At 43.5% G+C, this 27,086-nt stretch overlaps 1 protein-coding gene across 16 annotated transcripts in view; it reads left to right on the top strand.

Moving 5' to 3' along the window:
- The window catches only part of FAM174B (family with sequence similarity 174 member B), a 107,755-nt gene that overhangs the window by 30,994 nt on the left and 49,675 nt on the right, over positions 1-27,086 (top strand). For 6 of the 16 annotated variants that reach the window (XM_023528967.1, XM_023528964.1, XM_023528968.1 and 3 more), the window contains exons 3-5: positions 10,277-10,481; positions 18,732-18,987; positions 19,471-19,595. The gene's annotated coding sequence lies outside the window, so the exon portion shown is untranslated. Of the gene's footprint in view, positions 1-6,139; positions 6,297-9,504; positions 9,908-10,276; positions 10,482-13,368; positions 13,704-18,731; positions 18,988-19,470; positions 19,596-27,086 lie in introns of those variants that run through there. The other 10 variants (XM_023528978.1, XM_023528979.1, XM_023528971.1 and 7 more) reach the window with 6 other exon arrangements.

Genomic DNA, 27,086 nt, shown 5'->3' with positions numbered 1-27,086 from the left:
TACTGGAAATTTTAATCTAACTGGGTAACTTGTATTTTTATTTGTTAAATATGGCAATCCTACTTTAAGAGCCTTAAAGAGAGCACATGCAAATTGTGTTTCTCCACCTGTTTTAGAGTGGCAAACACCTCCAAAAGCTTCCAGTTCAAGGTGCCAGGCTGAAATGTGAATGTGACACACACAACATACAGGAATATCACTCCACATAAGTGACAGATGGGTGCTGTGGTTGGGCCCATCAGAAGAATATCACGAGCAGTTACTACTAACTTGGTCATTGCATTCAAGCAACAATTGAGTGCCTGCTATGTGGCAGGTATAAATACTGGGAAGGGAAAGATAAACAAGGTAAAAATTCCCATCTTTGAGGATTTCCTATTTTTATCAGGTAGACTAACACATGAAATTATAATTGCAATAAATGATTAGAGAGCTGTGAGAACATCAAGTCTATCTAAGGCAGGGGAGAAACAGAAAGGCTTCAAAGAGGAAGTGACTTTGAACGGAGACTAAGCTGGTGAAGTAGGAAGGGACCTTAGTAGAAGGAACTGTAATAGAAAGGCAAGGAGTATGAGGACATTGTGAGTTTTTTAAAAATCAAAGAAGTCAGGGGTAGCAGGAGCTACAAAAGGGTTTGATGGGGATGTCTGATAGTGTAGGGTGGGACCAGATTATAAAATGAGTCTTCAGGTCTCAAACTCTCATGTGGGCAGCTAAAATAGGATCAGGGCAGTGGTGGGAGAGACTGTCATAGGAAACCTTTTTAATTCATTTTTTTAAAAAGTGTGTGTTTTATCATCTTGTGTTGGATCCTTGGAACATAAAAATGAACACAATACCACCCCTACCTTCTAGCTGCTCTTGGTTCTCCAGGGAAACCAGTCATGTCGACAGTTACATTCAGTAAAATGGGATAAGTGCTATAAAGTAATAGAGGCAAACACTGGAGTGAATCAGGCAGTATGAAGAGAGAGAGGGCCAGCCAAGGCTTCCCAAATGAAGAGATACTGGAATTAAGATGGGTTTTGTTTGTTTTTCTTTTTTTCCCCGTTAATTTAAAGAAATTTAATACTTTATGGAAATGGTTAGACATTTTCCCAACGGAACAAAAATGTATATAGTGGAAAGGAAACATTTCCTCACCCAGACCCTTGACTGCCAGTTACCATTTCATTAACATGGTATAAATGTGTCAGTCCTCTTTCTCTTTTTTCTAGGCAAATTAAGGCATCTTCTACTCAGCTTTTCACATTTTGATTTTTTTCAGTTAACAATATATTTTGGAAATCAGTACATAGAGAGCTACTCCTTTTTAAGAGTCTCGTAATTATTGTAGGGATAAATAAAAATTTTTTATACGCATGCTCTATTGGACATGAAGGATTTTATAGTCTTTTGCTATTACAGATAGTACTTTTGTATACATTCCCTTTTTGCCCATGTGTGAGGGTATCTATAAGACACATTCTTAGAAATAGAATTCCTTGATCCATAGATTGCTGCATTTAAATTTTGATAGTTTTGGGGAAAATTCCCCTTCAAAGAAGTTATATCAATTTATTTTACCATCAAGATAGTAAGGTTTGAGTTGTGTTCTGATGAAAGAGTAGTTTACCGAGCAGATAAGCGAGCAAAGATCGCATTTAAAGGGAAGATCCTATAGGTAACAGCAAACAGCTCCGTAGAGGCTAGAGGACTGGACAGACAACTGGCCAGAGATCGAGAAACCTAGCACAGGTAGAAGGTGGATTAAGGAAGTAGAAGGGTTAATAATCACTACCATTTTGGGGGCCAGGCATGGTGCTAAGCACTATATATAGTCCATCATTTCATCCTTACAACATAGAAAGAAATATTCTCAGTTTGGGGGAAGGAAACTGAGGCCTGGAGATATTAACCTACCTGAGGTCACATAGTTTGTAAATGATGGATCTAGAACCCAACTCTAGCTTCTTCTGATTCTCAAGCTCCAGTTCTTAACCACTGCTTTATGGGGCCTTGAAAGAATGGGGAGCAGGACTTTGGGGCTGTTTGATATGGGGGAGATAGGGAAATTCGGGGGAGACTAGAAGATAGGGATGCATAGGTCTAGAGAGCCTTGACTCTGCTGGGACATGCCCACAACTTGGCAGCATAGTAGCCAAGAGTCTGGGGCCTAGGGTCTAGGACATGAAACAACCAAGATTCCCTGTTTATTTCTGACAGGGCTGAGTTAAAAGGCAGATTTACAAGACTTTTCCCTTTCATGCTGGGCAATAACTATCTGAGAGTGGAATCTGGATGTTTTCAAGATTAAATAACTTTTAAATATTGAAAAAAACAAATTTCTTCTTCCGCCATTGTCATCCCCCTTCATTTATTTCAGTAGCAGACTTTAAATTTTAGCTCCCAGGAGACAGGTTTCTAAGAGCTATTTGGCTTCCAAAAGCTGTTCCAAGTCAATTGTCACTTAAACAGACTAAATTTAAAATATTCATCCATTTGCTGTCTTGGGTGTCAGCTCTGAAATCTAAATGACAAAACAAAAAAATCTAGAGCTGTTTTGAAAGGATCACAGCAAATCAATCCCTGATAACAGATTTTAATCTCAGATGCACAGTGCTGATACTGCTCAAAATCCTCCTATTTATTGCTGTGCATCTATAGAATTAGACTAGTAACTGGCCTCAGATACTGTACTCCCAGAGACAACCCTCTGCACTGGGGTGTATTGTCACCAAATTGAGGAGCATTATAGTATAATAATGATTGCCATATATGGTGCCTTTTAAAGCCTCAAATACCTTTGAATAAATATTCTTAAACTGTGTTCTCCATCCTAGTGGAATGTATTTTATTACAAGCATAGTAACTAGAAGGACTTCATTTACAGAGAAACTAGGATTGTTTAAAGTATAGGGGATGATCAGAACTGGTAACCCCCCAGGAAAGAGGGTCACATTCACTCAAGTGATTTTAAAACCATCACCTGAAGGCTACTGATGGATATTTTCCCGTTAGTCATGCATTTGTTTTATTCCTCTTTAGTTCTTCGTATCCTCGAAATTATTTTTAGAGAGCGAAGGAAGGATCGTAGCAAATGGAGTCTAATTTTATAACAGACTATAAAATGGCTTCCTAGTAAGGAGTATCCACATTAATATAGAGGAGGAACCTTAGAACTATTTGGTCACCTTGCTTTGAACAGAGCTGTCTTTCTTTCCCAGTGGATAAAGATCTAACAGCATATCCACAATTAAAAAAAAATTGAAAATAGCTAACAAAATTATGTTAATATGTGACAATTAGAGGTCTTTAGCCTAAATAAATAAAACAAACGTTCATTTATATTAGATCATTTTGGAGAATGCTACAGAATTGATGTACTTGCTGCACATTGGAGAAAACCAGCAATTAGTTTCTTTTGGAACACCTCTATACATAGAAATGAACTAGCTAAAAGGAAAAAGAGATTTCTGTATAGTAATAGGTTGTTGACAGTGAAAGGATTTCACTTTTACATATCTAATGAAGTGAGATATCCATGTCTGGTACTTATTAGATACACATCCATATCAAAATCAATACACCAAGAATATATGATTTATAATTTAAAAAAAAACTGTTTAAAAGAGTGAGAGTAATCAAAGTACAAGAGATGGGATTTGAGCTCAGGTGGAATGCTGGTGCACAGTAATTAGAAGACTCCAAATGGAACACCATTAACCCAACAGTTCTGGGAGTTAAAAGTGTATCAACAAACCTTAAAAGTTCAGATTCATCATTTTACAGAAATATGTACAAAGCTTTTCATACTGAAGTATTCATGCCAACATTTTAAGAGCAAATATTGGCAAATAAATTGGGTACCCAATAGTAAAAGAATGAGTAATGGTTAATGACGATATAATTATGAGATAGACTGTCATGCACTTAAAAATTCATGAAGATTCTTATTTGACATAAGAAAATACATTATACCTGGCTAAAAACAAAATGCAGGCTACAAAACTAGGTATTGTGTTATTTTAAGATAAATACAAACACTTTTTAAAATAGTGGTCATTTCTTCGTGGTGATATTCTGGTCTTTTTTTTATTTTTATTTTTGCATTTTTCTGTATTTTTATGTTTCCTGTTGCATAATTTTCTTTTATATGAACTAAAACATTTTAAAGTTCAGTAAAGAAGGCATCAAATTATACATACAACATAATTTCTCCCAAACTTAAGTCTATGCCTATAAGAACTAGTTTCTGAATTATTGGAGTACAGATTCTTTTAATTTTCTTCTATTTTTCTGTTAATTTAAAAATCAAATTTACTATAATAAAATATTTGAAGATTTAAAATATATTTTAAGGCAGCGCTAGTGAAATTTTGGAGGCAAACATCTGAAAGCCTGAGGATGCTAATTCTTGTGCTTCTATCGGGACATTTGTAGAAAAAGTTGCCCAAAATTCTACTTGAATCCTGTGTGCACAGAGAGACAAAAAAGGAGGGTAGTCATTGCAAAATATAAGGACACAACGAAGCAGGCTCCTTCTGAGGAACTGCAACAAGCAGCAAGCTATATTCTTTGCCCAGGGAAGAAGGGTCTTATTCTTCAGGTTCAAGGATCCTTTGACACTCAGTGCAGCCCTTCTGTGCCAAATGATGGAGTTTAAAGTGAAACCTCTGAAGGCATGGATATAAAAAGAAGTGACTTAAGGGTAATTCTCACAAACCCCTGCTTGGGTCAAAAATCCGCAGTTAAGCTTTAAAATGTAAGCCTTGCACTTCCCCCTCCTTCTTTTTCCCCTTCTGATCACGTTATACTTTCTAGTCGTCACTTAATGGCAACGCAGTTTTGATCAGAACACAAATGTTAAAATCCCTACCAGACTGAGGAAACCGTAGACTCCTTCACAATCAAAGTAATGTCTTTCCCGAGCTACGTCACTGGAGCGCTCCTTCATTCGGGGCCCCTTTTAGAGATTTTAGTTAAATCTCCCAAACCTTTGGGAGGTAAGTTTTACTCAAAAGTCACATTCAGAAACTTGTCAGTGGTCTCACAAATTAGCAAGAACGAGAGAATCTGAATCCCAGCTCTAAGGGGACAAATTTATACATAATGCCAAGGACGAACATCTCCTTTCTGCTAAATATACCACTGCAAGCAGAATGGCTCATGTTATTTTTACCCACATTGGCTCTTTTGCGTTCCAAGCTCATGTAATATTAAACGGAGATGAGGAATGAAAATTGAGCCGGAGCAATTGTCCAGGCAGAGGTTTGTTTAAGGGCTAGGTCTTTCATACCCATGGTCTTGTACCAGGCGACTTTGCTTTTTATTTCCTGCGTTATATACTACACAACTACCAACATCTACACTTTCCTGTATGAAATCCAGGTGGTGATTTAAAATAACAGAACTTAGGACCTTGTAAGGCCTTCTTGGTCCTAGACGGTTTCCGTGTCCAAGTCAAGCAAATTCCAACACTTGGGCAGGGCGGGAATGCTACTTTAAGGCCTAGGTCACTCAGGGTTTTTTTTTCTTCCCCCATTTGGAGGGAGGCAGTTCTAACCCTTTGAACAAAAGCAGGAAACTGGAAAAGAAAAAGAATATGTTTCAATTCAACTAGGACTCGCCCAGCACGATCTGCAGCATTTTATCTGTCTCAGCGAGGAAACGCCCAGGTTAGCCTGGTTAGCAGGGCGCAGCAAACGTAGGGACGACAGCCCAGGGGCTCAATAAGCTTGGCCGGCGGCTTCGCGCAAACGCGCAGTGGGACCCTCGGGGGTGCTCGGGCCCCCGGGTCGCGGTCTGCGAGGGCGGAGGGCCCGCCTGCCACGCGCGGCTGCCTGTTTCTCGGCCCAGGAACGACTGAGTGGCCCCCAAGGCTGGACAAAGGGGCAGCGAAGCATGTTCCCGATTGCACCCCTCGGTTCCTTCCGCCCTGCCCCGAGATCGCCGCCCTTCGGTCCCAAGGGTGCCCGGCGAGCCCCGCCCTCGGCGCCGCCATCTTGTTGTTTTTCTCCCGGCCGGCCACGTGACGCGTCGCTGCGGAAGCCCAGGCACCGCCCCAACTTCCGGCCAAACCGGTTCCAGCCGGCCGCGGCCTGCAGACGCGCGGCTGCCCCCTGGCGGCCGGCTGGGCCTGGCCGCGCCCGCCCCTGCGCCATTTCTGCCCGGGCCCGCCGCACGTCGCCGGCGCCGCAGCCCGGCCCGCCCTGCCTTGTCTGCCAGCCTCTCCAGCTGTGTTCAGCAGGGTCACCTCCGTCTTTACGCGCAGTTCAAACATTAAATCGTCACACACTTGCATCGAGGTATTTTGGGTACGTGGTGCTCGGTGTTTCTGGTGTTTCAAACAGGAGCCCCCCCTCCCCCGAGCTGGGAGTTAGGTCCCCGGCCCCCAGGACGGGGCTGGGGGCGCAGTCCAGGGCCATCTCCCGCCTTCCTACTTGCCCCACGACGCCTTCACAGTTCATTGCTTGTCTGCCCTGAGAGAGGCCTGTGCACATGGCGTTTCTTACTCAACCTGCACAACAGTCTCTGAGATGGTAACCGTTTCGTTTATTAGAAGAACTGAAGCCCAGAGAGAGTAATTTGCTCCAGTGGCAGAACATGTGTTGAATCTCGGGCATCTCAGTTCCCACTACGCGTTGAGGTTCTCACATGACCCTGCAACATCAAAGGGCTCACTGGAAGCCCAAATACTGGAGCCTACACCATAGTGTTAGCTTATAGTCACTAACTGTTAACATTTTGCCACATTTGCTTTACCATTTTTCTCTTTTCGTTTATATGAAGGTTCCAGAGCAACCTTATTTTAAAGTTAAGTAAAGTTTAGAGAGGTAAATAATTGCTTAAGGTTCTCAGTTTATAAAGGAGGGAGCTGGAATACGAACCCTGGTCTGTGTCTATTACATACATTAAAAAAAAAAATCAAATTGACTGTGTTTTAACTATTTGAAACAGACAAGGGAGCTGTCTCAAATGTTGAAAACCTTGCCTCACAGCAGCTGACAGCCTACCAGGCCAAATTCCTGTCTTGGCAAAATATCTAAGCCAAAGGCTGTTGTGCAATAAGGAGTCAGGGTTTTGGAACAGGCTGTTGCAACAGCCCCTGAAGCAACTGGGGGCCATTAAAGGGAGCCATGCCCCTTCCTGGGAAGGGAAGTTTGGGAGAAGTGAGAACAATTAGTGGGAAGAGAACTGAATCACCTGCTGCTTATAATCCCATTTTCTCCCAGTTTTTATTCTTTTAGACGTTGATTCTCTTGCAACCTTCCCTTATCTATATGGTGATCTCTGCCTCCAGTTAGATTTCTAATGCCTCCTTTAGCATCAGTGATCAGTTGCTGGACTTCAGGGCCCTAGCTATTGGTCTTCCTCCAGGTGCCCTGCTAATTTCTCCTGTCTTCACTGGCTGGTGGTCTCATTCCTGTCCGGCTGACTCACATGGTTCTGTCTTTAAACTCTAAACTCGAATGTTCCCTTTGTCTTCTGGATGTTTCTACCTGGATATCTCAAAAACCCTTCAAAGGTCAGGGTGTCTAAAAGCGAACTCATGACTTTCTCTGCTGACCTAAGCACCATTTAAGTTCCCTCCCCTTCATGAGTTCCCCTTCCACCTTCTGTCCTGTCTGAGCAGACACTTGGGAGCCATCTCTGGCATTCCCCTTTCCTGCGCCACCCCTATCCATAGAATTCTGGTACTTTCTCCTGCCTCTCAATCTTTCCCTTCATCTCCACTGTCCTTACCATGATCCAAGACACATCCTTCTTCCCTTGACTCCAATGATAGTTCTCTAACTCAGGGTCTCCAACTCCCGGGTTCACCGTACTGGTCTGTGGCCTGTTAGGAACTGGTCACACAGCAGGAGATGAGCTTACCAACCTTCATCTGTATTTACAGCCGCTCCCCAGCGCTAGCATCACAGCCTCAGCTCCACCTCAGATCATAGGGCATTAGATTCTCATAGGAGCACTGGTCCCTGGTGCCAGAAAGGTTGAAGACCCCTGCAACTGGTCTCCCTGCATCTACTTGGCACCCCCTTCGTTCAGATCCCCAGAGCAGACCCACAGAATTGTGTCAAAATGCAAATCTGCTTTATTTAAATACAAATTCAATCTAGTCACTCAGCTCGTTCCCCTTCCAGGGTTTAAAAACGTCAGTGACCTCCTATTGCTTTCTGGATCTAGATGCTTATCCCTAAGGCTCACGAGCTCCTGCACAGCCTGGCTGCGGCTCGCCCCATCAGGGCAGGCAGCTCACCCTGTGCCCCTACTCTTTGGGTTCCAGCCATGGGAGCATGCCGTCCTCCTGATTGCCTGGGAGACTTCGACAGGCTATTATTGCCTTTGCCTGAGTTCTCCCTTCCCACCTTTCATGACCCAGTTTCTGTTCTTCCTTGGATCTTGACTCCTTCGTTTTTTGCTCGTCTCTTTCTCAGAGACGCCTCCCCCTCCCCAGCAGGCAGGTTCTTCCTTGTGCACTCTCACAGCACTTACTAAGGTGCGATATTTTATTGGTGTGATTTTTGTCCATTTCATCACCTAGACCACAAGGTCCAGGGACAGACTGTGTCTTCCTTTGCCGATCCTATGGTGCCAGGCATGTAGCAGTCATTGAGTAAATATTTATGGAATGAATGAGTAAATACTGAGTAACAAATATCGCTTAGTTGTGAGGACTCATTTTAATAACCGATTACTTATAGCACTACTATTGCCATCTAGTGGTGGCTGATCATTATTATAGTGCTGGGCCCATTCTCAGTGATGGTCCTTTAGTCAGCAAGATTTCTCTGCGTCCTCCTGGCATAGAAAGGGATCTATACTTGAGTAAGGAAAACCTAAATTCAATTAAACTTGGTTGGTTAATTCTCTTTACTCTTAGTAAAGATTAACTATGATTCTTCGATCGCCTCAGGAATTTTTTAATAACCGAATTTTATCAACAGAAAAGCGATCAGATCTATGCAGTACTCGGAGTGAACTGAAGAAGCCTACCCAAATAAATTCAAGAACAAAGCCTGGACTTTGTACACTGTTCCTCTCAGGCTGTTCAAGTGAAGGCTTCCTGACAGCATTCAATCCAGAGCAAAGCCTTGCCTCCTTGAATTCTCCCTAGAAGTACCTAACACAAGACCGAATCCTAACAAGTCCTTTCTAATGTCCTACCGCTGAGATGCCTTATAGTTCCCCATGATAACTGTTCACCCTTGTTGCAGGGAACCAATAAGCTCAACTTTGTCTCTGGTCATCTGGCCCGAGGGCATTAACAAAGTTTTTCCTTTTTGAAGAAAAGCTTACTCACGTATTTTTTAAATGTTATGATGGGTATCAACTCACTATATTGAGATTCTACTGGGTATGTTTAAAAGATTGGTGTAACAATTTTATTTAAAAGTGCCACATTTTAATATATTGGAAATGATATAATTTGCAACGATTTAATTAGAGAATGAAAATTTGCATGCTAACTTTAAAATTGCGAAGATATCCATAGATTTACAAAGTTTTTTTTTTTTTTTTTAGGGGGCACTCCCCCTTCAAAAGTGTTTGAAGGCCACTGCTCTGTATCACCCTTCCTATATCCTGTTGCTGTCCATGATATCAGTTCTGAATCCTGGTGTCGAGGCCAAGGATCTGAGGGTTCCCACTGGTCAGTGTCTGGGAGCTAAGTCTTCAGAGAGCTGGCAGTCTAAAAACTCCCAGAAAGGCTGAGTCTGTGCCCAGTTCCTGCCAGCATGATGGAGAGCCAGTGCCCAAATGTGACACAAGCACACAGAACTCCAGCATCTCAAAGAAGCATGTGAGCTAGACCAAGAGGCATCTCAGCGATAAACTGTGGACTGATGACCTGGGGGACTTCCTGATGCTTGGATGCTGCACATGAGCCAAGACCATCACAAAGGGAGGAGGAGAGTGGGAAAGTATGGTACGAGGCCCAGTAATGTCTTAATTTCTGGCCAACCAAAGCTGTAGCATTTAGGGATAGATTTATATTGATTGAACAAAAGAATTGCTAAATTTCTTACACACCTGAGTTCGTGATTGCAGATTCACACCTACCCATGGACCATTTTGCATACGCTTTCATCAGGTTCACTGATGATTGGAAGGCGTCTCAAGAATTTATGGACCAATCCTAGACTAAGAACCTTTGTCCTAAGGATGAAGGCCGCTTGAGTGTAGCATCTTCATGCCCTTTACTTTTTTCTTTTTTTTTACCTGCCTAGAAGGGTTGGTTGACTCAGAAGAAACTGCAAAAAGAGAACTATATGTAGGGCTTTTCTGTTGCTTTCAGACACCATCCTTCTTTCTGAAGCTGAAAAAGGTGATGGCTGAACTGACACATCAAGAACCAGTCAAACCTAACAGCGGCTGACGGCTAGCTACATCCCCCACCCCCTTGTCCTCACCCACCCCACCCTTTGCTATTAGAACTGCACAACATGCCTGAGGCTCAGAAGAAGCCATCGGTCACCTACGTGGGACAGTAATGCAGACAGGTTGGCGAACAATCAATGCTTCCTCCAAACACTAGATAGTTCCTTCTCTCTGCTTCTTTCCTATGACTGTATTTCAATGACAGGCATCACTTCTAAGAGGGTACATGGCATACTAATAGAATAATAGAGCATAGGGAGAGAGAAGAACATTTGAATGTGGGTGGGCATTATGTAACCTTGTATGAGGGGGTTATGGTTTGTATGAGTCACTGAGAGCTTGTCACCAACACATTGATTTTTTGGCTGCCAGAACCATCCTACTGACCTTTGATGGATACAGAAGCTAAGGCACACATGAACTTAATGAAACTCAGTGTTGCTTTCCAAACAAAGAGAATTTTCAACCTTGGACCTCGAGTGAGGTAGCAGGAGAAGCAGCTCTGGGATGTGATTATGAATCCTGGTGTCATCACTTTCCCGTGGAGAAACTGGGCAGCTGAAACTTGAGGTTTCTCTAGTATAAAGCGGGGCTAATTATTTAGGATTATAGGTTTTATAAAGTTCTGATAAATCAAAACATTTTCTATATACAGCAAGTCCTCGGTTAACATCAGTAGGTTCTGCAAGTTTAAGTGAAATGACATACTATAATGAAACCAGTTTTATCATAGGCTAATTGATATAAATGAGAATTAAGTTCCTATGGCATCTCATCAACTATATAAGGAAATGATGTTGAATGAAATGACCTTGTTTGAAGACCTGCTATACTAAGTTGAAACCAAGAGACTGGGGTCTGCTCCTGCTACCTGTGATGGGAGAGAGAGGAAAGTGGGACAGAGAAGAGACTGCCCATCTTGGGTTAAAACTTGGCAGGTCTTTGGCCATCCAGTGGCTTTTGATGGCTGCAGTGCAAGTATCGCCCCATCCCTGAATTGCAGCAGGCGAACAATTCAAAAGGTTTACCAGTCTCGATGAAAGGATATGTAAATCTGACTCAGTTCACTGCCTCTCTTAACAGTTCAATTGAAATTGCATCTAATTTAGGCTCATTCATAATTGTCATTGAGGAAAATAACTGCAAAAGTGGAGGAGCCCACCACAAGGCCTGATAATTACTTCACAGTGAAAACCCAACTGTAGGAACATCATGGTTGCTATGACAACCATGAGAGAAGCCTGGTTGCCCACGGTTACCTATGTTACCAGATGTCACTGGCGCTTGAGTCTTAGCTTTGAATGAGTCTTAGGAGCATAATGGGGAAAGCCAATAGGAACTGTATGAGTGGGTCTGAATGAAAGAATCTCCAAGTGCCCATGGGGATCCCCGACATCCCTTTTGTTTTGTTGTGTTTTGTTTAGCCATGATGGGTTCATGAAGAGTCTATCTCATTACAGTTCTCATTTTGGAGCCAGAGTCCTAAAATGACCCCTCCTCCAAAAGGCCTTTCTTTTTACTTTTAAAAATTCTTTGTTAAACTTTAAAAAAATAAGTAACAGAAATATGTGGTTCAAGCTTCAAAAAATGGAAAAAGTCTACAGGAAGTTCTCCTTCCTGTCTCCACTGCCCTCACGTCTACTCACTTCCTATCTTGCCCCAAAGGTATTTTTTATGCCTATCCAAGTCAATATAAGATATACTCCTTTTTACACAAAAGAACATATAACATACACAAAAGAATAATATGTCATACACACTGTTCTGTGCCTTGCCCTTTTCCTTATTATATCTTGAAAGAAACTGTCTCATAGCCATCCATAAAGTACTTCTTCAGTCTTTCTACCATGCAAAGTATTTCATTATTTGGATGTGCCAAATGTGTTCTTAGTCTCTGTTGATGGCCTTTAAGGTGGTTTCCAGGATTTTGTTGTCACGAGGTAGCAATAACTAGCCGTACATGAATGCCAGTTTGCACATGTGAGTTATCTGTTGAATAATTTCTAGATGTACAATTGCCATGTAGATGGATTTGTCATTTTTAATTGCCATCCATAGATCTTGTACTGATTTGCATTCCCCCCAGCAATGTTTCCCCACAGACTCATTAGGAGTGTTTTGTCAAACTTTTGGATTCTTGCCAGTCTGGTAGGTGAGAAATGGTATCTCAGTGGGGTTAGAACCTGCATTTTTCTTGTACGTATTTAATTTTAGTGAACTCTCTATTCATGTGCTTTGCCTATTTTTCTGTTGTGTTGTTGGCCTTTTTAGGGAAAGCTCTTAATATAGTAGAGAAATTAGTCCTCTGTGATATGAGTTTCAAATATTTTTTTTTCTTCCAATTTGTCATTTACCTTTGAATTTGACAATATAGCATAATGGATAATAGCACAAGCTCAAGAGTCAGGCTGTCTGCGTTCAGATTCCAGCTCCGCCAATAGGCTGTGCAACTTTGGAAATTTGCTTCTCTGTGCTTCATTTTCCTAATCTCTAAAATGGGGATAGTAACACTAACCTCATACAGCTTTTGTGTGGGTTAAATGCCTAATGTATTTAAAGTGAACACTGCTTTGTATAGAATCTAGTAAATTCTATATTTCATACCTATTACAGTGGTCCCCCCTTTCTCCACATGGGACACATTCTGAGACCCCCAGTGGATGCCTGAAACCTTGGATAGTACCAAACCCTATACATACCATGTATTTTCCTGTATATACACACCTATAACAAAGTTTAATTTATAAATTAGGCACAGTAAGAGATTAACAGTAACCTACTAAAATAGAACAACTGTAATAACGTCTAATAAAACTCACATGAATGTGCTGAGTGTCTCACTGTACTGGACTCAGCCTTCTTGCGAAGGTGTGAGGTGGTGCAGTGGCTCCGTGGCGAGGCGAGGGGAGGAATGGTGCAGGCACGGTGACGTAGCGTAAGCGTGCCGTGGGCCTTCTGGCATACGTGACGAGCACTTGCCGGCTTCTCTTGGGCATATCCAGTATCAGTAGTCTTATGCTTTGGGGCCGTTATTAAGTAAAATAAGTGGTAACACAAGCCCTGTGATACTTCTGCAGTCGATCTGATGGAGGAGATAGCTACTGAGTGACTGGTGGGATGGCAGTGTCGAGGCGGGAAGCGTCTACAGCGTGAAGATGCTGGACGAAGGAGTGAGCCATGTCGTGGGTGGGGCAGAATGGTGTACGCGAGAGTTCATCATGTTACTTAGAATGGCGCTAAATTTAAAATTTATGAATTGCTTATTTCTGGAATTTTTTTATTTAATATTTTCAGACCATGATTTACCAGTGTAACAAACTGTGGAGAGCGAAGCTGTAGATACGGTAGGACGACTGTGTTATTTAAATTATTTTTATTGCTCCTGTATTTTGTGTCAGAGTTAGGAGGGCCTCAAGAAACTTTCCCTGTGCTCTCCTCTGCACCGCACGTGGTTCTTTTTACATACTTCTCAGAGTGTAGCTGAGTGTTTGAGTCAGACAGACTTGAATTTCAGTGGCAGCTCTAGGACTTACTAGCTAAGGTGACCAAGTCATTTCACCCCCATAAATGAAGATTAAAGTAATACCCATTCGTAAGGTGGCAGTGGGAACTGGGGTCGTAGTTGGCCCACTGAGCGTGGATGCAAAATAAATCGTGGCCATTGCTTTTATTATAATGGTACCAGCACATTTCGGTCCATTTAATTTTACTTCTTTGTCTTTCCAGTGGGCTGTGAGTTCCCTAAGGGCAGGACCTATGTCTTGTTTTGTTTCCCCAGAGATCCACGCCGAAGGGCCTCAACAAACCCATTAAAAAAGGGTAAAAAAGTATGTGGAATTGAATAGAGTCATGTTGGATTTCTTCGGGCTTTTGTTCCTCCATCTCTAAAATGTGTGTAGAGAAGCCGAGTGGCCCCTGCCCTTGGTCTGGGGTTCTTTTGCAGGATCTGGTTCTCTGAGAGGGATGCTAACTTCAGATCTGGGCTGGCTCATTCTCAAACTCTGCAGTTTCACATCCTGACCCTCTTTCCTAATAAAGTTAATTTTCTCCCATTATAAATGTCATACGTACCCACTGAATAATCACGTCTGCCATATAGTCAACCAGAAATTTTTCTTTGCTCAATAAGAGCATAATTTATCAAGTTATTTTGCAATAAAATAGGCCATTGTGTGATTCTTCATCATAGTTTGGTTTTTGTGGAGATTATTCAGTGATTCTTTGTAAAAACTTTAGCCATTGTTAGAAAGTGCTGGGGCAGGACAACATGGCCATTGCTTTAAGTTAACCAAACATGAGAGATTCCGGAGGGATTGCGAGGGGAAGCATGTAACACTGGGGAAGGAGCAGCTACAGGATGGGAGTATAAAACGCAGGGCCAAGCCTTGCCCCATCCATCACATAGGACACAGTGCAATGGGATCGATGATTTTAGTGCCTAACAAGAGGTAGGAAACATCCATTGGTCCAGTACCTAAGTAACAAGGGCAGTTTCTCAAATTGTCTATCTCTGTAGAGATTCTAAGCCTCCTCCTCTTCTCCCCCACACTCTGGGAGTGGGCCATGGGTGTGATGCATACCATAATCTCTCTTAGTTGGTTCAACTGTAAATTAAAAAGAATATATAATTCTAATGTGCACATTTTCCCTTGCCCAAGTTGCAGCATTACACACATTCTGTTATGCTACAAATTCACTTTTTGAGTTCTTAATCTTGATTTTTCTTTCAGTTGGCCTTAGTATGTCCTCAAGGAATTTTTTTCTAAAAGCAACGTGCAGGACATGTTTTCTAATCCTTGTATATCTGAGAATGAAAAATCTTTCAACTAGATATTAAAATATTTGATTGCAGCATTTCTGCTCCATATTTAATAGATATTGCTTCATACCTCTTTCTGTCTTCAAACAGCTGTATTTTGTAAAAGTCCAGAGATTACAGCTATGATTGTCAGGAAGACTAGACTGATATAAATTACTCTGGTGTTACCAAGCCACTATTGTTTCTTCTCTTTTTTTGCCACTATTGTTTCTTACCTGTATTTTTGCAATATGCCATCTTACACCCTTGTCCCCTACAGCCTTGCCTCACCCTAATAGCCAGAGTAATCCCGTTAGAGTATTAAGTCTGATGATGCTATTCCTTTCCTTAGAAGCCGCCACTGGCAGCCCACCTCCCTCAGAATGAAAGCCCAAGTCCTTGCAGTCAGCTACGTTGTCCTCCAGTGTACCCACCCCCACGCTATGTTTTCTGAGTTGGTGTCTGATTATTTTCCATTTTAATCACTTGCCAAACTGACGTTCTTCCTGTTCTTCGTACTTGCCTCAGGGCTTTTCTCCTGCTATTCGCTCTTCCTGGAATAGGCTTCCCTTTCCTGTTTAAAATCACAGATCCATACACCCCTCCCTGCTCTTACCGTCTCTTCCCATCTCCCCCGATACACTTTATCTCCATACTGCTCACAACTACCCTGTTAGTTGACTGTCTTCCTGCACAAGGTTGTAAGCTCCATGAAGGCAGACACTTTTGTATGCTTTGTTCACAGCTGTATTCCCAGGGCTCAGAACAGATGATGTTGAATGAATCAGGATCTCTTTCTCCAGGAACTCATGGCTCACCTCCTTAGTACAGAAAATGTATGTCCAGGGCAATTCCCAGCCATATTAGGAAAGGAATATTTTATTTTGGGCTTTTTCTCTTCACTCTCTATAGAGTCTTTCCCATCGTTCCTTCCTTGCAGTGCTGATATCCTGGGACACAACACTGTGGAATTTGATAAAATGTTGGTGAATCAGGTGTCTGTGAGTTTGGGTTATTTTTATTAGAAATAACCATAGGAGATGATGGTATCTTTTAAATTTGTTACTATCATATAAAACACACCAGTGTTCTAGTGTTTATAGAGTTAATAGGTAGATGTGTGTGTGTGTCTGTGTGTGAGTGTACTTATGTATATATATACATATATATATAAAGGGGATATTGGTTTAATCACATTTACATAATTCAGTTTTATGAGCCTATATAAATTATGTGTTGTCGACCTTTAATTTGGGCTTAATGAGATGGTTTCATTATGTTTAGAGACGTAATTATTTTGTTATGTTGTCATTGTTTTCTAAGCTTATTCATGCTTTGTCCCCCATCAAGGCCCAAGTGTCTGGCCTTCTTATCCCATATTTTTTTTAGCTATTTTCTGGTATGAGGTTTGCAGAAGCCTGAACTCACTGAATTATGGTGTTACTAAATTGTTTAGTTTGTCCAGGGCACACTACAACTTCCGCTTTAACTCAGACTTAGATTTCCAAAAGAGTTAAACGCTGTGATCTGAAAATTGCCTCTAAAAACGTAGTTTGTAACAGTGATCTTTTCATCGTGGCCACAAATAGAAAAGTGAATCTAGAGCTTAGCTGAGGTTCAGCCTTGGGCCCTCTAGTGTTGGATCTTGAAAATGCAGATTAATTTCGAGCAAGACATTGTGTCCCATGGAGTCCCCTAGTGCCCAGAGTCCCCTGAGGGTCCCAGGAAATCTGAAGGAAATGAAGAGGATGCTGAACAGGCTGGATTCTGGCCTCATCACATTCAGCCGCAGAAGTTCCATTTTTATATATTTTCTTCAACTTTGCAGACTGCTGAGCTCTTACTTGATACTTATTTTGGTGCTTTAAAAATAAAAGTTTAAAAAATTTTAATACTCGAATGTAAGCATATGGAATCCAAGAAGTGACTGCTGTATACATGTTCCTTTACGTCATTGGATTTCAGGATTTAGGCAGTATTTCCTCATATAAAACATATAATTTCTTGGGCTAGCCCCAAATAATGTTAACCTGTGGTGGAATCGAACATCTATATACTTTCGTTAAAAGAACATGCAACAGAAAACAGTGTTTCTATGCTTGGGTTTCATGCATTTGTAGTCAGATGGCTAGGCTTGGGAACTCATTTGCAGTACTGTAGTTATTGCTCATAATCAAGGTCGTTGATCCTACTGCAGGGAGGGCCCAGGGAGGCACCTTGAAAGCAATTCTGAGGTTTCTGTGCTGTGGCTAGCGTTGAACTGTCCCCTTCAATCCTTCGTTGGCATGGGGAGAGACGTGCAGAGCATTCAGTGGTCTGTTGTGAGCTCCCTGATCACACTGCTTGATGCATGTTCACGCCCATCACCAGTGAGGCACACCTGTGCACGCCATGGCCACCTTGTCTGTAAGGGGAGGGGATGGTCTCCTTATCTCTTTGGTTATTTTCACATTTGTGAATTTATCACCAGATGACTGATCTTCAAGTTCTCATTCAGTGTACCCTAACATCTTCCAGTGTGCTTTCTCCTCTGTGTGATGGACATGGAAATACCCTTCTTAGGAGGTCTGGCAGATTAAATGATAATGTATATCTAGCACAGTCCCCGACACTTAGTAAGGGCCCAACAACTCTCTGTCCTGCGATTAGCTAGAATCATATGAAGTTGCCATTTTCGTTGGTAGATGTGACTGACTGTTGGTAATTTCATGTGGTTCAAGCCAATAGTTTTTCTTTCATCGTAAACTTCGGTGCCTGTGAAGGGCGCCAGGTGCGGGAAACGGCATGAGCAAAGGTCCCAAGGCAAACAGCATCCCGTCCTCAGTGGCAGCATTTTCCTGTCTCCAGGGCCAGTTTCCCCCATAATCTCACCCTTTTTCTAGTGATAGATCCGTGTGCATGTGGGGCTGTGACAACCCTGGAACCACATAAGAGGCCCAAGTCCCTGATCATCCTCGCCCTCTAGCTCAGAAGCTGGCTGTGCTCCAGAAGGGATAGTTAGGAGTGGTGGCCAGTGTCATAGGCTTGCTCCTTCCTGGAACAAGCCTCAAGAAAATCCGGGATGTACAGAGCCACCTGCTTCACCATATAGACTGAGGAGTCTCATTTTCCTGGCACTGTCAAGGGACAAAGTCACACAGAGATCGGTGGGGTTTAGTGACCAGCAGAGGGTGAATCATTTAAAAATTTATTTTTTCCCTGGTGGTAAAAGTTAATACATTTTTATTGTGGGAAATCTGGAAAATATCCAGTAGCACAAGAAAGAAAATAAAAAGAATGGGATAATGAGACTTTGGAGAACTTTTTTCCAAAACTCCAGAAGTAATAGGATCTAAGTGACATGAAATTCTCTTATTTTTTTATTTTTTATTATTTTTAAAAAATTTATTTATTTTTATGGTGACATTAATTAACGGAATCCAATAAGTTTTAGCTGTACACTTTAACAGTAAGGCATATATATATTTACACTGACATGAAATTCTTAAATAAGTTCCTTTTCTGGTGGCTACTGCCGCATAACAAACTACCCTAAAACTTGTGGCATAAACTAACCATTCTCTTATGTTCACAGATTCTGTGGTTGAGAAATTCAGACAGGACACAGCTGTGACATTGTCTCTGCTCCATGATGTCTGGGCTTCAGCTGAGAAGACTAAAAGCTGGGCTGACCTGACTGCAGGGGCTGGAATCATCTGGAAGTATTTCACTCACATGTCTGGTGGGTGATTTTAGACGATGACTGGGAACTCTCCAGCAGTGGCTGCTCCATGTGGTCTCTCCGTAGAGACTAGCTGGGGATTCTCACAGCATGGCAACTGGATTCCAGAGTGAGTATCCCAGGAGATGGGAAGTGAAAGCTGTCAGTGTCCTAAGAGCCTGGCCATGGTCATAGTGTCATTTCTTCTATCGTCTCTTGGTCAAGGACTAACAGAGCCCAGATTCAACCTTGACCCCACCTCTTGATTGGAGGAATGGTAAAAAAAATTTGTGCCTCTGTTTTAAAACCTTCACAGTTCCCTAGATGACAGTGCAGCCCAGTGGGTAGGTCAGGGTCTGGACTCAGACTGCCTGGGTTCGGATCTCGCTTCCATTCTTACTGGCTCCATGACCTCAGGCAAGTTCATTGAGGTAGAAACTATTGCTGCCTCTGTTCTCTTCTTCCTGGGAACACCAATAAGCTATTTCCCAGACCCTTACATCCAGAGCCAAGAGACTAGTTTTAGCTAGTGGGATGGAAGTCGACATGCCACATGTCATCTTGGGTTGAGGCAGTTAAGAGTCATGTGTATACTCATTCTTTCCTGCTGCAGAGGATTCAGTGGCTTCCAGCATGGGAGGTAGTAGAGTCACAATACGGAAGGAGCCTGGGTCCCTGAATGACTGCTGAAGTGAGTCATTCCTCTTGTGCCCTCGGCACCAAGGACATCGAGGAGAGGTAGGCCTTCACTGTGTTGAGCCACTGGGGTTTTGGTGGTGTTTGTGATAGCAGTTAGTACATTACCCAACCTCTCTGAACCTGTTTCTTTATCTGTAAGGGGGGGCGGTACTAGCTGTAGCTTCTTTTGTGTGTCCTATGAATTAAGTAAAATTAATGTATAGTAGCTGGCACATAGTAAGTGCTCATTGGATGTTGGCTGTTGTTATTAATGAAAGTGACTGCCGGTTAGAAGGGGACAGGTTTATGTCTGGGAGGATGGTGTTTTAAGAGGAATATTACAGTTGGATCGTCAGTGTCATCACCATCATCAAGATGGCACGTGCCATTTACTGAGCACCTTTTTGGGCCAGGCTTTGTCCAAGGATGCTTCGCTTGTACTCATTTCAGTCCCCTGAGGCAGGTATTATTAACCTCAATGTCAGGACGAGGACCCTGGAGCCCAGAGCTGCTGCTGAATTGTGCAGTCACACAGGCAGCAGCACAGGCATGCTTTAAATCAGGGCTCTCTGCCTCAAATCTTGACTCCTTTACTTCAGAAATGACATCTTTGGCATTTTGGGGAAATGTGATATGTAATTAAAGAAAAAAAAATTAAATTTAAACGAGGCCTCCATCTGCTTTGCTTCTCACTGGGGATGTGTTAATGTTTTCCCTGTGAGCCTTTCTCTACTTCAAGTTGTAAGGATTGCCTTTTATAAATTAATCTGGCATAGAGCTTGGCAGCAGATATGAAAGGCCCCAGCTTCCCTTACTTTCCCAGAGGTCTGTTGCTTCTGTTTTGTTTGAACTCCGCAGCCTCTATGTGGAGTTGGTCAGTGGAAAAAGGGACTGGATTTCCAGAACAAAGTCCTTGTCTGAGTCCTGTGAGTCCCCCTTCGGCTCAGGCCTCCTGTGAGCAGAGCTATTTTAAAGTCCACTCAATGGCACAGAACCTGAGGCGAGATTATCATGCCCAGGTGGCTTTCTTTTTTCCCTTGTGCAACTTGCCAGAAGCAGCTTCTAGTTCTTTATTTCTGTGTGGAGTAAGGGAACATTCGTTTGCAATTCCACAAGAATAAGAAAGTCTCCATGAAACTTCCGTTCTGAGGTGCTGGTGCTTAAAATCCTGAAGTTAGATTTGCTAGATTAACCAATGATTGATTTCTCTTTACAATTACCTGCAATTTATTGCCTCTTCCTCTCCTTTGAGATATCAATTTTGTTTTAGTAACATAAGCCACTCTGCAGACCAGGAGGTCTGAAGGTGTAGATTCGGTCATTAGCAACGTGGGGTGTCCCTGCGCTGCGTTGCGTTTATATTATCAAGACAGTTCTACTTACGTTGTGCCTACTTGCCACGTACTGAGTTGAGACAGCAGGTAAAGACCAAGGGTTTATGATATTGTATATATTACTTACACTGCTCCTCTTCTAGCTCTGATAAAATTTTAAACACAAAAAGTCTCTTCTTTTTTATCTCAGATTATTTCTCTGTCAAGGGCAATGCTTAAGGCAAAATGAATAAAATCCACTTCAACATTTAAGGTTATCTTTGAAACATTTATGCATATGTTCAGGAAAAAAGCCTTGACTATGTGCTGCTAGGACAGTGGGCTAAGTTGCTTTTCTTCTGGTATATTATTGTTATTACTGTCATATTACTATATCAGAATGGAATTTTATAGAAATTCTTCTAAAAGAAAATTTCAAAAACTATTTCGTTCTTTAAAAATAATGCTATTAGAGATTAAAAAAAAAACAACTTTTTGGCTGTTTCAAAAATAACAGTAGATGGCGCCAGAGAACCGAAGTGGAGATGAATTTGCTTCCAGGCAGGAGAAAGGCCTGGGCGAAAGGGGCGGCTGGCACATTCGTCCTCTGAAGCAGTGCGGGAGGGTCCAGTTTCTCCACATCCTTTCAACACTCGTTGTTTTCTGTTATTTTCTTTTTGTAATAGCCATCCTAATGGGCGCGAAGTGGTCTCTCATTGTAGTTTTGATTGCATTTCCTTGAGAAATGGTTATGTATTGATTTATTTGTGGCCACAGAGTCTTTCCTCCGTTGAGAGAGTGCAGCATGGCCTGGTGGTTAGGGGTATGGGGTTCGGTGTGCACAGCCTGGGGAGGAGTCCCAGTGTCCTCGTGCCCTACCCACGGTGTTAGGGAGTCACAGCTGCTCCGAGCCACATGGGGTCAGGTGGGTTCATCATAACTCCTTCACATAGGCTGGTTGGACGAAGCCACAAAGGGCACATATGAAGCTCTCAGCACAGTTGTTGGCATGCAGCAAGTGCTCAAAAACAGAAGCCCAGTGCCTAAGGGAGGTACTTAGGTTGATGTGGCCACGAGGGCCTTCCAGTCCCCTTCCTCAACACCCGCTTTTGCCCGGATTGCTGACATCCTGTCGTCTTTAGTGAAGAGGAGCCCACTTTGAGCCTTTCACTAAGTGGTTTCTAGGGTTCCTCTCAGTGCCAGAGTCTAGGACTGTCACAGGGGGTCACTAAGCCAATCCCCAACACTCAGTTGGAACAGACCAGTGTCACCGACGTCCCCCTAGGCCACTGGGAGCCATTCAGGGCTCTTGGCCCACACCCATTCTTCCAGAGGATGCCACACACACCAGGGCTCCTAGGAACAGACTGGTTAGGACATCTGGATGACTCCTGGAGCTTCCATCTGCCCAAGTCAGCTTCCTCTGCGAAAGACTCCTCCCTGGGACAGTAGGGTCGGCCGATTCGGGGTGTAGGAGCCGGTGGGCTTCAAGACGAGTCGAGGCGTCATCATTACTGGAAGAAATGGGTCATCTGGAACTTTATCAAATGTGTTCACCCTTTGAAATTTGAACAGATCAAGAACTATTTTGAAATAGTACATGGAGTTCATCGAGAAGTCAGGAAGCTTGGGAGGAGAAAGAGTCTGGGCAGGACACAGATCCCTTTTCCTTCCAAAGAACCAGTGATAACTTGGCAGGGCAATTGGTTCTAGGATCTTCGTCACAAGATTTCTGTTTACTGTGTAGGAGCAGTAAATAGGAGGAGATGGTATTTTTCTGCACAGGGCAATCAGATTGCTGCAGAAACAGGCCGGCTTGCCAAGGAGGCTCGAGCTGGGGAGGGCCGGGCTGATGGGGCAGGAGCACAGAGGGGAAGGGACGGGCTGGACTGGAAGGAAGAGCAGAGACCACGGCTGACAGTGAGATTTCAGATGGTGCCAGGAACTGCCTGAAACGGTGATGCTGTAAAGAAATTCTTCCTGGGGGATGAGAGTTGCAATAGAAGGTTCCTAGCCATGCAGAGGAGCTGAGGAGTGGGGCCTGGGAGACCCCTTCTGAGATGACACCATTACCACCTCCTTTCCATGCAGGAAGATGCTCAACCCCACACTTCCCCTAGGATCGACCGCTCGCTGCTTGGCAGAGAACATTAAAAGCATCCATAAACAAGACATCGCAGATTTTGTTGGCTTGTAAACCTTAAAGATGAATTTCCCTCACATTTTATGAGTATGAGTTTTAAGCCTTCATAATGCCTGGCCGCCCCTCTCCCAAGGTGATGGTTTGTGTTAATTCAGCCAGGAGAAGACCTCCAATGATGCATGATGACTTACGTATGGAACTGATGGAGATGATTATCTTTCTTTCGTGGCTGGCAGAGGAAAGATTTTACTTTTTTTTTTTTTTTTTTTGAGCTTTTTAGCTCATAGATGGGATCCTCTGTGAGACACTTGGGTGGGGATCCTGAGCTGGCAGGAAATGTGTGGTCCCCAACAGTGTGCAAAGATCCTGAGGGTTAGAAAGGATAGCTAAAATAAAGAGGTGGATTTTGAAGGAACCTCTATGGAGGGAAGGGATTGAGATGAACAAAACTGTAGGTTGTTAGAGCTGGACAAAGCATTTGGGAATGTGTGCCCCAGTCTCTTGCATTTATAAATTTGGCACCAAAACTTGATCACATTTGAGGCTTTATTCAATGTTATCCAGCAGCCTCTAACACTTAAAAATAATTCTTTAATTTACAAGAGTAAAGTTTCTTTTGTTAAGTGGGGCAGTTAAATGAAACAAGCATTCATTTGTGGCCTAATAATAACCCAAAAATTTTCTAATGCCCTAAATTAAGAAACCTCATTAAGGAATGGGGCTTTTGTTCGCAAGAAGCCACAAAGCATGGCCTGTTTTCCTCTTGCTTAGAAGGACAGCAGCAATTACAGCTGGTAGCTTAGGCAGTGATTTTCTGTGCCTTCTCTGTGCTTACAAGAGATTGGAGTCATTAATGAGACGCTAATGATCCAAACTTAACTGGAGTTCACTTCTGCCTTTCCTGGAGGAGGTGAAGAGGCCCCTTATTTATTCTGACCATACCCTGTGGAGCAAGGGGCAGATTTGCAAAAGTTGGGCGGACTAAACTCCAGCCACTTTGGCACAATGATGTCCCCGACAGGTGTGTCCTCTACAAGGTTCCCACAGCCCCAGACAATGGGCCTACATTCAATATGCTGTGGAAACCTAGTTCTCCCTTCACTGGCCTTGTTTTTCTTTTGTCAGGGAATACATGACCTGAAAAAGATCTGCTCAGTCACATTCTGGTCACCTGGCTTGGTCTCAGAGTCGGATCACTCTTCCCTTTGTCATCATGGACCTTTGTTTTAAAGCAAAGGCCTGGCCTTTCTCTTTGTGCATGGGCAGTGACATTTTTTTTTCTTTCTCGCACAATGTATATAAAGATCTGCACAATGTATATAAAGCCTGTAGCTAGGTGCTGGCACACAGTGGTGCCAATTGCTTTAGTTTGCGTTCCCCTAGAAGTAAATCTTGAGACAGACTGTAAGGAACTGGGAAACGAGGCATTGTGGGCAGGCAGCCATTAAAGTGGTGTCATGAAGCCAGCTCCCACCCCAGGCAACTTGAGCTCGATCTTGCGGGAAATGTAGAACCTCATAGAGAATTATCCTGTCGGACGGGTGAGGGAGCTGGGGTATTTACACTCCAGCTGTCAGTGGATGGCTGAGAGCTAATGGGCGCTGATTCCTCGAATGCCCGCCAATCTGCAGCTTTGAGAGAGCCCTCCGCCAAAGAGGTGACCCTGGCAGTTGGCAGTTAGCTGGAGCAGTAGCCCACGGGTGTGGGCAGAGCATGGACAGTAGCCATCACATCATCATCATCATTCTTTTCTTCTCACTTCTCTCATATTCCTCCTTGGTGTTAAAGTTTGTCTCACAAACTTTCAGCCCATTTCCAGCCACCAGCCATCAACTGAGATTCTGTTCCAAACTCTGTATCTTCCCTTAACTTGCCTTGGTGCCATCACACCCTGGCTGTGACATTTGGTTTTCTCTAAATTTCTTGCAGAAAGGAGCTGAGAACGCATAAGTGTGTTGCTGTGGATCGCACATGTTCCATCTGCCCAGCGGAGTGTAATCTGGGAGCAGATTGCATCAATGCTTTAAAAACTCATCTTCTAGATGTTCTAAGAGAGTAAGCAGCTTGCCCAAGGTCGTATAGCTTGTGCAGTGGCCTGTCTCATTTTGAGCCTGAGTCATTTTGCTGGTGTCTGCTTCAGGATGTCCCGTCTGGCCCCTGGCTCTGTGCAGGTGGCCCTCTTCAGTGTTGGCCTTAGGGACATCTTTTGTGAACCGCTTTCCTGTGGAGCTTCAGTACCTTCCACCTTGGCTCCAAGGGGCTGCATGTCAGACACCTCAGGAACACACACAACCCATTTTTCCCATGAGGTCCTCGGGGGATCAGAGGTTGGGAGGCCTGCAGTTGGCCCACCGTGGGTGAGGGTTGGAGCAGACCCGTGGGTCATTTGATTCTCCAACAGTGTGTTTTCACTATGTTGGGGTTTGGTGAAAAAGCCACTCCCATCCGCTGCTGATAAGTGCAAAGTGAGGACATCTCAGTGGTGGACAATACGGTTATTATCTATGAAAATTACAAATGCACGTGGCCATATGCCCAGTAATTCCAATTCTGGGGCGTTATCTCTGTGTTTATCTGTTAGAGAAAAATCCCAAGGAGCAGAGCAGTGTGCTCAGCGTGCTGTAACTTGTGTAGAGAAAGAAAATGTGTGTACCTGATGACTTATGTGTGTCTCTGGTAGGAGACCCACGGAACAGGAGACCCAACACAGATTGCCCTTGGGAGGAGAACAGGGAGGCAGAGGCTGGGAAGGTAGGGGGAGAGGGGACTCTGTGCACCCTCTAGTGCCTTCAAATGCCAGATGCTATGGATGTATTGAGTAGTTACTCAATAAATAAAAATTTACTCTTTTTGTTATTTTGTATTTCACTCTGAGATTTAAGTTTCCTTATTTGTAAAATGAGGAAAAGAATATTTATTTCAGAGAGTGATGACTCTTACGTTCATTCTTTTATAGCACTTACCATCGCCTTTATACATTTAATCTTGGGAGTGGTTGACCTGATCTATCTGCTGCTCGAGCAGAGCACGTTGAGGCCAGGCCCCTGGTGTCACTTGCTCACCACCCTATTTCTGGGATGTGCATTTGGTGGGTGCTAAACAAAAACATTTTTTGGAATGAATAAGAAACATGTTCTTTATGCCTTTGTTATTACTGTTCATAGCTTCAAACTGCAAGAGGCAGTGGTGCATAGAGGCACAGGTGGTCTAGGTTCCAGCCCCAGCCCTGCCACTGTGTGACTGTGGGCGAGTCGCTTAACCTCTCTGTGCTCCAGTTTCCTCGTTAGCTGTGGAGCCACCTGCCACGGAGGATTGCCGTGAGGATACCAAGAGTTCATGCCTGTCTAAACACTTAAAACAGCACCTGGCACCGTGGAAATGTGTGGTATTTGCATGACTTTGACACTTTTACCATCATGAACATTCATCTCTGTGAGTCTGGTTAACTTTTCAGACCTTCGGAAGACCTTTAGCTGAATGAGAATGCTGCTTTGCTTGTTTCCCCTTTCAGTTCCTCCTTTCCTGGAACGTTAAGGTGCTCACTCTCTGAGTGGTCTATCTTGTTTTTCTAGAGAGGACCATCCTGGGAACAAAGGCTTCCTAACTTGGAGAACAGGTGGCCCCCAGGTGACCAGGCAGGGGTTGTTGGTGGAGCTCTTTTGTCCTTTCCTTTCTCAGCACTTGGAGTCTTCATGCAGCTCTGAAGTCCCCACAAGAAACCCCTGGACTCCTTGCTGGCCTTTCCTATGAAGCCTTGCCCATCTCATTTCCCCCAGATACAGCTTGGTTGGGGTTTGTTAAAGCCCCCCACAGCAGTTCATCCTCTCCTCTCTGGGCCTTGGGGAGAGAAAGCCAGCACAGGGGACCAAGAGCACATCACCACACCTCGGGAACCCTCTGCTTTGAGCTGAGAGACACTTTTGCTGCAAGCTTACTGATGATTATTGCTGAAAATTATGACTTGAGTGGTCCTGATGGACTCGCACGAAGCAGACGGACAGTTGGGGCCTGAAGTGCTCAGCGTGGCTCCTTGGGGTGCGGGGCTGGCTCTGTGGGAGCTTGGCTGAGCTGATGTAAGTGCACAGGGCGAGCGGC

This window comes from Pteropus vampyrus, unplaced genomic scaffold (genome assembly GCF_000151845.1).
Source record: "Pteropus vampyrus isolate Shadow unplaced genomic scaffold, Pvam_2.0 Scaffold34, whole genome shotgun sequence".
Classification (NCBI taxonomy): domain Eukaryota; kingdom Metazoa; phylum Chordata; class Mammalia; order Chiroptera; family Pteropodidae; genus Pteropus; species Pteropus vampyrus.
Note: the sequence above shows the minus strand (reverse complement) of the source record. Positions and strands in the feature narration are given on the sequence as shown.